Source organism: Polypterus senegalus, chromosome 1 (assembly GCF_016835505.1).
Source record: "Polypterus senegalus isolate Bchr_013 chromosome 1, ASM1683550v1, whole genome shotgun sequence".
Taxonomy (NCBI): domain Eukaryota; kingdom Metazoa; phylum Chordata; class Cladistia; order Polypteriformes; family Polypteridae; genus Polypterus; species Polypterus senegalus.
In genome coordinates this window covers 324,539,177-324,551,422 of record NC_053154.1, presented here as the reverse complement: position 1 = coordinate 324,551,422, position 12,246 = coordinate 324,539,177, and the positions used below count along the sequence as shown (strand labels likewise).

The following is a 12,246-nucleotide window of genomic DNA, read 5'->3' as shown; positions in this document are numbered from 1 at the left end:
TTTTCTGAGATGTTGAGTGAGAGATCCTTTTCCCACTGTCCTCTTGGATCTTTGAAAAGGGAGGGACTGTAAAATGGTTTTATATATATTACGGAAATGCTGTCTGAATCCTCGAAACTGAGCAATATTTTTTCCAGCATAGAAGAAGGTGGGAGGTGAGGAAAATTGAGCAGGTTCTGTTTTTGTAACATGCCTTTTACTCAAGAGTGGCTTGAGTCTGGCCGCTCTGCCATATACTGATTGAGGGCTGCTGAGATGGTTGTCATTCCAACAGGTCCTCCCATCTCAGCAGGGGACCTCTGAAGCTCTGTTGGCGTGACCATTGGTCACCTCTCTGACCAATGCCCCTTTTTGCCCGGCTACTCAGGTTGACCAGATAACCAACTCTAGGAAGAATTCTGGTGGTCACAAGCGTCCTCCATTTCAGAATTACTGAGACTACGGTGCTCCTGGGGAATCCCAATGATGGTGCTGCTTCCACAACATCTCTCTGTCTAGACTGTCTAAAAAGAGGGAGAGAGAAAAACACACACCATAAATAGGCATACAAATATTAGGACGATTTGCATAACAACAAAAAACACATGGAAAATAATAACTCAGAAACACCAACAAAAAAGGAAATTAAACCTAAGCCAAGGAAGAAATCCTGACTATTAGATATCTCGTCAGCAAATGGAAGTCGTGTTAACTTCTTTGAAGATGTTATGGGCATACGTTGTCCCATTGGGCGAGTTTTGATCTCCGACTAACTTTAGCTTTTCAGGATGTATTAGGATACATTTTCAAGCATGAAAGGGAGGTGAAGAATTCTGTCCATACATTTGTAGCATTTCATATTTTGCTGTTTCATTCTGTTTACGTGAGTGCTATGTAGTGGGGGCCTGGGTGGTCTCGTGGCCTCTGAACCCCTGCAGACTTTTTTTTTGTTTGTTTTATCTGTCATCCTGGCCATTGGCCCATACTTTATTCTTTGTTACTTAGTATTGTCCAATCTTATTTAAATTTTTTCTTTTTTCTTTCTTCATCTTGTAAAGCACTACACCATTTGTATGAAAATGTGCTACATAAATAAATGTTGTTGCTGTTGTTGTTGCCATGTTGGATGGACTGGTGTCCCAATGAGGATGAATGTAGGATCCTTGTCAGGGCAATTGTTGTTGTTTACAAGTACTACAATGCTATTGTTTCTGTAGACAATAAGTGACTCGCTCAGAGTCACAAGCAGGAGTTTGAAACAGCCAATCAAATTACAGCTTAAGACCTTTACCACATAGTGGGCCACATAACCAGCCCAGCTGCCTGCCCGAGAGCCTGTCTGACCCTGACTAAGCGGACTATTCCACCATAGCTGCCCATTACCTGGACTTTGTTCTGGTGACTCTTCTTCACCACAAGTGACTCTGCACCCTCTGCACTCCTCTCAAGAGGCCATCATGTCATAAGGCTCTCTAGCACCTTTAATCCTGCCATTACTGTAACCTGTTTTGAAAGATCAGAATCCAAGAAATTCCTTCTTCTGCCCAGTCAACATTCTTGCCAGGGCATTTCTTTGGGTCGCCCTACTTAGACCTGATGGTGCCTGCCTTGAGTGTGGAGGCCACATGTTTTTCCTGTTTTACGTGGGTTTCCTCTTGTTGCCCAAATGCTTACTGATGGCCACAAATTTCCCCAGAGTGGGTGTGTGCCTTGTGATTAACTAGCGCCCCTGGCAGCGCAGGTTTTTATCTTGTGCCAGCTGTCTCTAGGAGTTGCTCCAACTCCCCGTTGCCTCACCACCAGCAACTGAGGAACTTAAAAAAAGGATGGGAGGCTGTTTCCGTGACAAAATGTCTAAGTGTGCCTGTCGCTATTCATTCACAGGCAATTCAAGCTTTAGGACGCAAAGAAGAAGTGCTTTTATTGTGAAAAGGGGAAGCTTTTAAAATCTGAAAACAATACAGCATGGCCTATAACTTCTCTATTTAATCTAAATACGAACACCACACAGAAATATTTGAGCATGAATTGTAACAAGGAAAACATTTGGCTCAGCGGACCACCACATAGAAATTTATTAAACACACAGAAGGGCGGCACGGTGGCGCAGTTAACTTCTGCCTCGCAGTTAGGAGACTCGGGTTCACGCATGTTCTCCCCGTGTCTGCGTGGGTTTCCTCCGGGTACTCCAGTTTTCTCCCACAGTCCAAAGACATGCAGGTTAGGTGCATTGGCGATCCTAAATTGTCCCTAGTGTGTGCTTGGTGTGTGGTGTGTGTGTGTGTGTGCCCTGTGGTGGGCTGGTGTCCTGCCCAGGGTTTGTTTCCTGCCTTGCGCCCTGTGTTGGATGGGATTGGCTCCAGCAGACCCACGTGACCCTGTGTTAGGATATTACAGGTTGGATAATGGATGGATGGATAAAGACACAGAAACCTTTAAGAGTGGAGTAACAAATCAATGACTGTAAGTGCCATCTGCACAGAGTGGGCTTGACTAAACAGGATGGGGAAATTCTCCTGTTCTTTGCCTAAAATTATCAACAATAATCAGCCACAGGACTGCAGATTGTGCATTCTACTCGGAGACATTTAATGCTTTTTCATTATGGAGTCAAGGGTCCCGGCCACACAGTCAGTTCAACTCATTTGCCACTGATAGGCATCACCCACTCTTAAAATATCAGAAAGAACAAAAGAAAAGAACATTATAATACGTACAGAGAAATATATCTACATACATACATATATATATATACCGTGTTTCCCCGAAAATAAGCCGTAGCATGATTTTCAGGCTGCTCTGTAATATAAGTCCTACCCCAAAAATAAACCCTAGTCAAAGTAAGGCGCTTAAGGCAGAGTTTATACTTCACGCGATGTGACACGTGTGCCCCAAACAGCCATTAAATTCCGAGGACACATTGCCACAGTATCTCTGAAAAGGATGTTTAATGATTACATCCATCAATTCGGGGATGCGGCCATTCCTGCAGCATCGGGCACGAGGCAGAAACAAAATCTCTGGACGGCACATCAGCTCATTGCAAGGTGGACACAAGACTCACATACACTGGCGTCATTGTAGTGTCACCAAATCACCACCCAAACCTTCATGTCTTTGGATGGAAAACTGAGCACACTGTGGAAACCCACCAGGAAAACGTGCCAACTCCAGAAGGACGTGAATCCCTGCGAGACAGCAGCACTACCACTCTGCCACCATGCCACCCCATACGCGTAACTATTAGTATTCATTATTTAAACAAAGTTAACGATTTATCTGTAAAATGTAACATACATATTTTAATGCATTTCATCATGAAAGTGATATCAAGTATAAATCTAAGATTCTAAATGTGCAGAGAGCTGGCAAATCAGAAATGTAACGTGTTCTGTGTGGCGATTGCTGCTGTCAGTTCAGGAGGAAGCCCCAGCAGTGCATAGCAATTAATAACTGGGTCGGTTTTAAGATGATGTTTACGACGGTCTGCTTCAATGATAATATAAACTACGAGGTTAAAGTAGATATTTTGAGGTTAAAACTGACATTTCCACTTTAATCACAAAACAGACAATTTCACCACGTCCTTAATTCTTTTTCTCTGTGGCTCAAATACGCCACCATACATTCATAGCTAGGGTTTTCAGCGCCCGGGAATAACTGGAGATTTCACACACCCTCCTGTTTGCAAAAATGCAATGGGGAAGGGAAATTTGGCGCCCCCTGGATGCTGCGCCCGGGGACAGATGTCCCCTCTTGCCCCCAGCTACGCCACTGCGTACATTCTGATGATATTGTGAAGGTAAAAAAAGACGGCACAGAAGACGGTATGTGAGACCTTTAAAATGTATCGTGTCATTATGATCGGGAATATGCGACACTTGAATATAAAAGCACCATGAATACATCTGTATGTCGCCATTTTGCTTCACACATCAATCCTGGAGGATCCTCAAAGCGGCTGGAGTAGCAAAAAATTCAGGCTGGAATTCAGGGTTTGAATGTGGAGAGTTATGATGATATTCCAGAAGAAAATGGCATGACTGTATCTGGATAAATGTATATTGTTGTACATGAATAAATAGAAGACATCCCCTAGTGCATCTTCTGGTCTTATTTTTGGGGAAACAGGGTATATATGCGTGCGTGTGTGTGTGTGGAATAATTTAGGGTTCAAATTTGTCTAAGTATATTGATCATTAACAGTATGAGGGTGCTGTACCGTGTTAGCCATTATGAATGTAGTGAGAAGTCAAGCAAAACGACACCTTTCATTGGCTAACTAAAAAGATTACAATATGCAAGCTTTCGAGGCAACTCAGGCCTCTTCTTCAGGCAAAGATGTAATACAGAAACTGGAGTTCCCTGTGTTTATAGAGACACCAGAACAGATACAACATTGGAAAACCTTTAATAGAGACATCTTAAATGTAAAAAATTAATAGACCTCTCCAGGCTAAGATTCATTAAGAAAGAGAGGAGCACAATGTATAGGCAAGATCTTTGGATAAGATAACTGTCCAACAAAGTCTTTTGACGTTTCTGATGAGTTTTCATTATAATGTGCGTCTGTAGACAGGCTGTCTGTGTCAGTCTGAGAGATGCCAACAATCCTCGTATCTGGCCTTAACTTCCCATTCTTTTCTCTCTTGCTGTGTTCTGAAGTTGCCCATAAGCCCTGGGACTTTAAAGTTCCTCTCACAGTGTCCATGGCTGCTGAAATGAGCTCCTACAGGAACATCTGTACATTAACAGTAAAAGGCAACCTAACAGAGAAAAAGGTAGGAATCATTCTACTCTGCTGCCCCCTAGTGGTTACTAGGCACATTACAATCCTGACTCTAGCCAGTCCATTAGGCAGTATTATGTCAGAGAATATCAAAATCAGAATATCAGAATATCTTTATTGTCGTTGTAACAAATACAATAAAATTAGGTGCAGTCCCTGTGGTGTCAAAATCTAAATACATATAATTACAAAAGGATAAGAAGAAATAAGGTAGAAGACAAACATTCAACATAAGACCTTAACTGAACATGGAATACTATTTCACAAGATGTCATCTATTGCACTGCTGCATTGGAGGGGTTTAGGTGGCATTCAGTGCCCTAATAGCAACAGGGGAGAAACTGTTATTCAGAGGTCAGTGAAGTCCTTATTTTCAGGTCTGACCAACATGCAACATGTGGGTTCTCTTAAAAAATGTATTCAAATAAATCGGTTTAGTATAAAAAGGCAAAATATGGAGCCATTTCATGGAACTGGTTCTTGAACCCAAGCCTTTTGACATAGACAGACCTTTATAAATAGAACTTTGTTTGTCCCGAGAGGAAATTAGGCTTTTTACAGGAGCTAATTGAAATAAACAAATAGGTGTATAAATAAATAAATATTCACATACACTTTGGTCTGAACAAAGGAGACAATTAAAAAGAAAGAAAACATCTGACTTGGCTGTCCCACTCACAGTGAGGCATTATGCAGACATACTGCTGTTGGTGTAAAGAAGCCCCCATCTCAGCTGAATAATTTGCTGGCTGAATGTCCTCAGTTTTAGTGTGTCATGGAGAGGATGTGCAGCTTTGCTCATAATGGATCTCAGTTTTGTTTTAATTCTCTCCTTTGCTACGACCCCCAGGGGGTCCAGAGTGAATCCCGTAATGGAGCCTGACCTTTTGATGAGCTCCTTGATTCGGTGAGCCTCTCTTGAGGTGATGTTACCAGCCCAGCACACCACATTGTAGATACGCACTGGCCACAGGTGTGAGGGATGTCAATACCCAGTCTCCTAAGAAACCCAGATTTGGTGAACTTTGCTGGGCTAAATGGCATCTTGTTATCAAATGTTTGCTAATGTGCACCTGATACAGCCAGTGTTGTGTGTCTGAAAATACGCTCAGAATGCCCCACTAGGGAGAGGATCACCATCAACCCCTGGCTAGTATTGGGCAATGTGTCACAAGCCGCCTGCCGGAGAAGATGACCTGCTAATAGTTTGTGGTTGACTGGGACTGTGGGTGTTATAAGAGAAATGCTAGAGAGGCCGATGTACGAAAAAGGTGCATTTCTTCCACAATAAATTAGTTAAAAGAACTCACAGCTCCAGGTGCAAATGTTGACAGTGAAGTTTATGGTTCAAAAAAAAGTATTCCAGATTCAAAATAATTCTTGGTGAGAGAACAGCACAAAAATAAAAACAAAGGTTCTTACCCCAATATATACTCGGACAGTAAAGGGTTATTAGCAGCCTTTAAAAATAACAAAAATAATAAAAACTGGACTCTGCTTCAGCCCACTCATTGAAAACAACTCCTCAAAAAATGGCAGGAGAGTCTTCTGGCTCACAGAACCTCAATCTGCTCCTTACAAGCAACCAACTGCTCAGCTAGCACTCCTTATAAGACTGGAGTGCCTCATACACACCATCTCACTCTCTCTGGGCCTCCACCATCGATGGATCAAATGAATGATCTATCTATCTATCTATCTATCTATCTATCTATCTATCTATCTATCTATCTATCTATCTATCTATCTATCTATCTTTTATATAATAGATAATAGATAATATAATAATCTACCATATAGTGTCTTTCATATCTATATATTTATCCCTCCGGCTGTCTGTCATATAGTCCCTTTCATGTTGATCTAGCTATCTATTATATGATAGATAGATAGATAGATAGATAGATAGATAGATAGATAGATAGATACTTTATTAATACCAAGGGGAATTTCACAAAATATAGTGCATTTCATTCCTCCTATCTATCTATCTATCTATCTATCTATCTATCTATCTATCTATCTATCTATCTATCTATCTATCTATCTATCTATCTATCTATCTATCTTTTATATAATAGATAATAGATAATATAATAATCTACCATATAGTGTCTTTCATATCTATATATTTATCCCTCCGGCTGTCTGTCATATAGTCCCTTTCATGTTGATCTAGCTATCTATTATATGATAGATAGATAGATAGATAGATACTTTATTAATACCAAGGGGAATTTCACAAAATATAGTGCATTTCATTCCTCCTATCTATCCATCTATCTATCTATCTATCTATCTATCTATCTATCTATCTATCTATCTATCTATCTATCTATCCATCGTGCCTAATAAAAGGCATGATAAAAATAAAAAGTTCCAAAGTGAGCAGCAGTGAGTGAGGCAGACAAGATGGATGTGAGTGTGGAGTCGAGTGGGTGTAAGGAGACATCACAAATAACCACTAGGAAAAGAAAAGAAGCAGTGGAGTCCACCACGGGTGCAAAAAAGATTTTAATGTCGGACAAACTGTCCAAAAAACAAATTGTGTTAGTTAAAAAGAATGATGTTGCAGGTAGTGGTGAAGGTGTGGAAGGTGAAGGAGAGAATACCTCTGACATTTCTGATAACACCTTCTCAGTGTTTGCTATGGAACCTAAAGGGGGTTACAGCACAAAGAGCATCAGGAAGTTCTTGGAATATATAGAGGGAAAGAGGGGTGTTCAAGTGCAGGACTATTTTCCAGACCTTGAACTCTTTTTGAGCTCAGCAAAAAATATAAAGCATAATGCAGCTAATTTAGGGTTGGACCAAAAGGAGACCACCAGGTTAAAAAACGTAATGAGCAGAGTGCACAAAATTCTTCAAAATAAGTTCTGATGGATGCTGCAGTCAAGAAAGTGAATATCTTGGTTTTCTGGTGTGGTTTTTGTTTCTTTTGTGGTGTAACTACAGTATGGCTGAGTTACATGTGGGTACCCTAAATGTGAATGGCTGTCAAGGCAATTTAAAGAGGAACTTGGTCTGTGAGTTTTTACGACAAAAGCACTTAGATGTGGGTTTCCTACAAGAGACCCACACAGATCCGCAGAGTCAGGCTGCCTGGGTGCAGGACTGGGGAGGAAAGGGCTTTTTCAGTTATGGCACCAGTGTGAGCGCAGGGGTGGCGGTGCTGATTAGTAAAACCTCTTTGTTTAAAATCACAAACGTGACTGAGGTTATGGCTGGCAGACTGTTGTGCAAGCAGAGGGTGGCCCCCACTCGTTGGTCTTTATTAATGTTTAAGCCCCCAATAACGGCACTGTCAGGGTGGATTTTGTTTTAATTATTAAGGGGGGTTTTGGATGAATTTACTAATAATGAGATTGTTGTGCTGGGGGGGATTTTAATTGTACAGAGGACTGGTTTATGGATAGAAATGGGGCCGAGCCGCACTTTGGTTCAGTCAGGAAACTCAAGGAAATCGTCGAGGCCTACGACTTGGTCGATGTGTGGCGCTCTTACTTTTCAGCTGACAAACAGTTCATATGGCTCAAAGGGAGCAGAGGACACCTCTTGTTTGCTCGCTTAGATCGCTTTTACAGTCCAAAACGGAACCTCAGTTTATTAACTAACACTCTCATCACTCCTGTCGCTTTTTCCGATCACTCTCTGGTTTCTGTTACTTTTCTCCTCCCATCTCCACAAAAATATAAATCTTACTGGCATTTCAACACAACTCTCCTTCCGGACAGTCACTTTTTCGAATGTTTTCATTTCTTTTGGAAGCAGTGGAGTTCCACCAAACTGCGTTTTGGATCCCTGAGACAGTGGTGGGACGTGTCCAAGGTGCAGATTCAACAATTCTGTCAACAGTACACTGAACACGTCACCAAGGTCTGCATTTTAAAAATGAAGAAACTCGAGGAGGAGATCACAGAGATCCATCAGACTCTAAATGGCTAAATGGCTACTCTGAGGGTCTGTTGCACAACCTGAGCACAAAGAAAATGACACTTCAGGATTTATTGGAACTTCGAGTTCACGGAGCTTTAATACGTTCTCGCTTTCAACAACTTAACCACCTCGATGCACCTACAAAATTTTTCTTTGCTTTGGAAAAAAAGGAGGCCCAAAGAAAAGTTATTCATGTCCTCCAAAAAGACACTGGAGAAGAGTTGAGAGAGCCTGAGGACATCCGGGATTTTGCTGTGTCTTTTTACGAGACTTTGTTTTCAAAGGAGTCGCTCAGTTTCTCTTCTTCGACCACTTTTCTAAAAGGACTGCCTCATATTTCTGCCAATTCAGCCGAGTTTCTGAACAGCGACCTTACTGTTCAAGAACTCATAATTGCACTAGAGAGTCTAAATACTGGGAAGACGCCGGGAATTGATGGCTTACCGATTGAATTTTATAAACAGTTCTGGCCATTATTAGGCCTGGACTTCTTTGAGGTGGTACAAGACAGTTTGCAAGCAGGGGAGCTTCCAGTCAGCTGTCGCCGAGCTGTTGTCACTTTGCTGCCTAAGAAAGGCAACCTCTGCCTTCTGAAGAACTTGAGGCCCGTGAGCTTACTCCGCTCGGACTATAAAATCATCTCGAAGGGGTTAGCGATGAGACTGAGAAAAGTGATTAGCAGCATCATCAACCCCAAACAGTCCTACTGCGTACCGGACAGACAAATTTACGACAACATATTTGTGCTGAGGGACGTCATTTCTGCATCGAAAACTTTCATTCTCGATGTTGCCGTTCTATCGTTAGACCAAGAAAAGGCTTTTGATCGGGTCGACCACAAATATTTGTTTACAACTTTAAGAGCGTTTGGTTTTGGTTTACATTTTATAAAGTACATCAAATTGTTGTATTCCAATGTGTTTGGAGTATTAAAAATCAATGGGGTGTTAAGCCGGCCATTCGTTGTGACCAGCGGGATTCGTCAGGGGTGTCCTTTGTCAGGGATGTTATATGCCATCTTCATTGAACCTTTTCTTAGGCAGCTTGATAAGCACCTGCAGGGATTCACAATTCCGCTGTCTAAAAATCTAACTTTGAAATTTCTGGCCTATGCAGACGATGTTGTGGTGTTTGTGAATTCTGATGCAAGATGTTGTGTGTAAATGTTTAGCACTTTTTTAAGGAGCATCTTCTGCTAAAGTTAACTGGGAGAAGGAGAATGCGTATTTATCAGGGGACTAGGCACATCATCCTCTGCCAGTCTTACCATCAGGGCTGGGCTGGAGTAGGAAAGCTTTCCGTTACCTTGGGGTTGTGGTGGGTGGTGAGGACACTGAAAAGGACAACTGGGAGGGCTTTTTACAACAGACTGACTTACGGTTAAAGAAATGGCAGTGGATTGCACCTAAGTTCTCTTTTAGAGGAAGAGCTCTTGTTATCAACAATCTCGTTGCCTCCATGCTGTGGCACAGACTGATGAGTGTCGACCCGCCATCTGGACTCTTACACTTTTGGAATGGCATGCACTGGCTCAAGAAAGAACTCATCAGTTTACCGGTGGAGGAAGGAGGACAAAGGCTGATTGATGTCTGCTGTAAGGCCGCTAGTTTCAGTTTGCTAGTTTTACAACGCCTTTTTTTCTTTTTGGAACCCCTAATTTGGAAAAGAATGGCTCTTTCATTTTTCCATAAGATTGAAAATTTGGGTTTTGATGTGCAGTTATTGCTAATGGACTTGAGCAGGTTTGATCTCACTCCATTACCTAAATTTTATAAGGGAGTCTTACTTGGAGCTTCTTTATTCATAGAGTGCCATCAAAATCCCCTTCACTTTTTAATGAACCCCTCATTTTTAATACTTTATTCTTCTTGTCCACTACTCTTTAAAATTAGTTTTGTAAACGCTTTAATCAAAAGTGGCATTGTGGTTTTTTCTCAGCTATTGGAGGAAGACAAGAAGAGCTTTAGAGATGCCACTGTGTTGGTTTCAAGGCTGGGCATTCGATCACTAAGAACGGTCAATTATCTATTATCCTTTATGGCAAAATATAAAAAAAAAATCAGGCTAAGAGAAAATCAGGGGAACACAACTTCAGTACATCCAAAGATGGAGAAGGAGGAGGAGGAGGGCTGCTTTTCTGATCTGGTGGTGGAACCCAAATTGGACATGAATGTTGTGAGGGAGGACTCGATTTTAAGGCTTGATAGACAGGAATTTTTTTTCGATCTTTAAATAAGAAAGACGTGTATGTGTACTGCATCAAAGTTTTCCATTTTTTAAATCTAAAAAACACCATCATGACGCCCTGGACTGAAAAATTAAATGTAAAGGTGGAGGTCAGGCCAGCATGGAGAGAATTTTATAAACCCCCTAATAATAAGAGAGCAGGTGATTTACAATGGAGAATCGTACCCTGGGTCATCTCAACTAATGTGTTTTTAAGTAAAATTCAGAGTGATGTGAGCGATAAATGTGCCTTCTGTGGGGAGAGAGAAACTGTATATCATTTATTCTTGTATTGTATGAGACTGCAAACTCTGTTTGTGTGCTTTCAGACAATATGTAAAATATTTACTGTTTCTTTTAATGATCAGAGATTTATTTGGGGCATGAAATATAACAAAACATCAAAATTAAAATTTCAACTATCTATCGTTCCTTTCATTCCCCCTTTCTATCTATCTATCTATCTATCTGTCTATCTATCTATCTATCTATCTATCTATCTATCTATCTATCTATCTATCTATCTATCTATCTATCTATCTATCTATCTATCTGTTATATAATAGATAATAGATAATATAATAATCTACCATATAGTGTCTTTCATATCCATCTGTTTATCTCTCCGGCTGTCTGTCATATAGTGCCTTTCATTTCCATCCATCCATCTCTCTATCCATCCACATATCTATCAACCTATTCTTGTTTAGTGCTAAGGTGGCCGGACTCAGGCCCCATAATCCTGTCTGAACAGACTGAGTAGGATTCACTGGCTTAACATAACAGCGCTGGACTGATCAGTCAGTTTGCATTATTTTTTGTTATCAGGTCAGACTCAGTGTTTTCTTTTTTGACAGATTTACAATAATACTTTGCTCATCTTCTGTGGACCAAAAACACCTGACCAAAACTGATTTGTATGTTTCTGTATTCTTTCACCTGAAAATCCTAAATAAATTGTGAGAGCTCTGCTCCCAAAATCGGCTTGATAGCAAAATGTAGGCAACCATGAAATTCAATTAATATCCCCTGCGTTGCTGTGTTCTGTGTATTCAATAAGCTTTGCGCTCATGTAACCTGCTTATTCTATTGTGTATCATTTCCACTTATTAGTATTATGCTTCATTGCTTGCTTTTTCTTTTTATTACACATTTTTGCTTTTGTTTTAATTATCATGCAGTGATAAAACATGTCTTGGGCTCTGCCAGAAGAATTGCTGATAAGGTTCTTTATTTTTCTAGCACAAGATGGCAGAGATCCTCATTAAGCTCTAATTTCTTTATTGTACCAGGATAGAATTCTCTCCAATGTTTAA

General features: G+C 40.8%; 1 long non-coding RNA gene across 1 annotated transcript in view; it reads right to left on the bottom strand.

The window, feature by feature from the left end:
- Nucleotides 1-148: 148 nt before the first annotated feature.
- LOC120515911 overlaps nucleotides 149-12,246 on the bottom strand; it is a 122,835-nt gene continuing 110,737 nt past the window's right edge. Inside the window, exon 3 of the long non-coding RNA XR_005630731.1 lies at nucleotides 149-503. This is a non-coding gene — a long non-coding RNA (uncharacterized LOC120515911). The remainder of the gene's footprint in view (nucleotides 504-12,246) is intronic.